The following is a 2579-nucleotide window of genomic DNA, read 5'->3' as shown; positions in this document are numbered from 1 at the left end:
TGTAGCTTTTACTCTGTTTTATTAATGTTTATCAAAATGACAACTTTCATGTGAATTTTTCAATTCAACAACAATTAAAATATAAATCCGGAACTGGTGTAATGTTGTTAAAAGTCATAGTAAAGTACCGCTAATATCTAAATATATTCAGGATTTGCAAGGAATGTCAATTATTTATCTTGTAAGTACTAAAATAGGTTGTTACATTAAAGCTGCTTTCCACACTCTAATTAAATTTCGTTATAGAAAAAAATAATTCTACTTGTACGTGGTCAAATAATTCTGGTTTCAGTAGTGAAACATTGATAATTGTTAAATTCGGCGCACTTTCAAATATTTCAATGGTAAACTACTGTGTCGTCTACGACACTTAACAGTTATAAGATAATCACATTTTGGCCAACAGTAACAGAAACAGCAGTACACCGTTTGCAAACACTTACGTTTATTGGTCGACGGAGCTTAAAAATGTGCGGCACATGTTCCTTTTCAGGGAATATATAATACAATTCATCATACATCATTTTACAGATATTTAAAGATATTTACTGTCTTTCAAATTTGTTTTGGCCCAGGTTTTTATCTCTGGTATGATTTAGGTAGTTCATTCAATCTTCTACCTTATGTCTTCTATGAGAATGCCGTTAGAAGTACTTTCCCCTAGATAGAACACTGCATGTTCAAGCATTTGAAAGACAATATAAATACCTTTAAAATGGTGTACAGTAAGTGGTGTCATATTCCCTGGCATAGTAATTGTTTGCTGGTTCCTTATGTTCACTAACGGCGTTTCTCCCTTGACAGCTACATACAAAATTGATTAATACACCCTATTCATTCTCAAATTATGCGCGTTGCCCTACATGCATTTAAAAGAAATTAACATCACGTTTAAATTCATGTATAATAAATTGTGTCACATTCCCTGACAAGTTTGTCTTTAAGTTGTTGAATATACCCCCAAAGAACATTTACATTGCATAGAAGGCCGTATATTAGAATATTCGCCGTTAAGTACCGAATTTCTTAACCCAGAAGCCTTACTGTGCGCTAGGGCAGCCATTTTGTTACTGTTTGCCAGCTAAGTGTGCACTCTTTTGATTATCATAGTCTACTTTCAATTTCACATTCTAAAAATAGGTTTTGGTACCCCGAGGAAAATAAGCTATTACAAAGTAACAAAATGGAATTTAGATACAATAATTGCTATTTGCATAGTCTGAAACCATAAAGAAAATATAGACAAATGATAAGATTGCTTGCGATTCTATGGAAAGTAGCTTTAAATATCGAGGCAAATATGTAAGTTAACCAGACATGCACATGCAGCACGACCATTTGCTTAACTTTTAACGTGTAGCTTTCCGTGCTAAAGAGGACTATTATAGCAATTAATATACTACAGTTATAATTATTTATAAAAAGGAAATCTTAAACAAATATTTTGACTCAATTTTACATAAATTTTACAAAGGTGTTAAAACGATAAAATAAAATGTTAAATAATAAATAATATGAATCGGTCATTATAAAAGCTGTACAAAAATAAGGATAAAATAAGAATAAAGGGAAGTAATTCAGAAAGCAAATCTATTTTTAAATGAAATAAAGCAGTTTATCATTTAGCTTACTCCTACATAGTCATCTCCCTTGTCATTCGAATCAGGGCAGGTAGAAAGAATCGCATGCAGATCTACATCCTATACAACTAATAACAAGAGCGCCGCCAAGCGGGGCAATATACACCCGAAGGCTTACATCATAGGATGGGAGCAAAATTTTAAGAACTTGACTGTTGAAGCCCCAAAGGACTGGAACAACAAAAGGAAAACTTCAAAAAACAAATCTAAGTCCACTAAAAAAAAGTTCAAAGTCTACAAAAAAATCCTTATCACGTACAGGTATGTAAAAATACACCTTAAAATTGGAGGTACCATCCATGTTGTACCACAGAAAAGTGGTCTCGGTTTTTCCCTACGGCCAATAATAAAAAAGTTTCAAAATAAGCTATTTATAGTAACATAAAAGGGAAGTAATTCAAAAAAAAATTATTGTAAGTACAAAAAAAAGAGATCTGCCAAATAAAAACAAGAGCACTGCAATGCAGAGCAATATACACAAAGCAAAGTCATATATGACCTTTGACCCTTAAGTGTGACCTTGACCTTGAAGCGAGTCATCCGGAACATGCGCTCTGCACATCGTTGCAATGTGGTGAACATTTCTGCCAAGTTTCTTTGAAATCCTTCCAGCAGTTCAAGAGTTACAGAGCGGACACGAAACAAACTGATATGACCTTTGACTCCTAAGTGTGACCTTGACCTTGAAACGAGACATCCGGAACATGCGCTCTGCACGTCGTCTGGGTGTGGTGAACATTTGTGTCAAGTTTCTTTGAAATCCTTCAAGGGGTTCAAGAGTTACAGAGCGGACACGAAATTGCTAACGGACAGACGGACAGACAGACAGACGGACACCAGCGTCATAACATAATACGTCCCTTCGGGCGTATAAAAATGATTCAGATCATATGCTGTTTTATTACTGACGAGTGCATTATGTATTAAGGCTAAACTAGA

This window comes from Mercenaria mercenaria, unplaced genomic scaffold (genome assembly GCF_021730395.1).
Source record: "Mercenaria mercenaria strain notata unplaced genomic scaffold, MADL_Memer_1 contig_2127, whole genome shotgun sequence".
In the NCBI taxonomy this organism is placed as follows: Eukaryota; Metazoa; Mollusca; class Bivalvia; order Venerida; family Veneridae; genus Mercenaria; species Mercenaria mercenaria.
The sequence above is the reverse complement of the archived record's forward strand: the minus strand, read 5'-3'. Positions refer to the sequence as shown.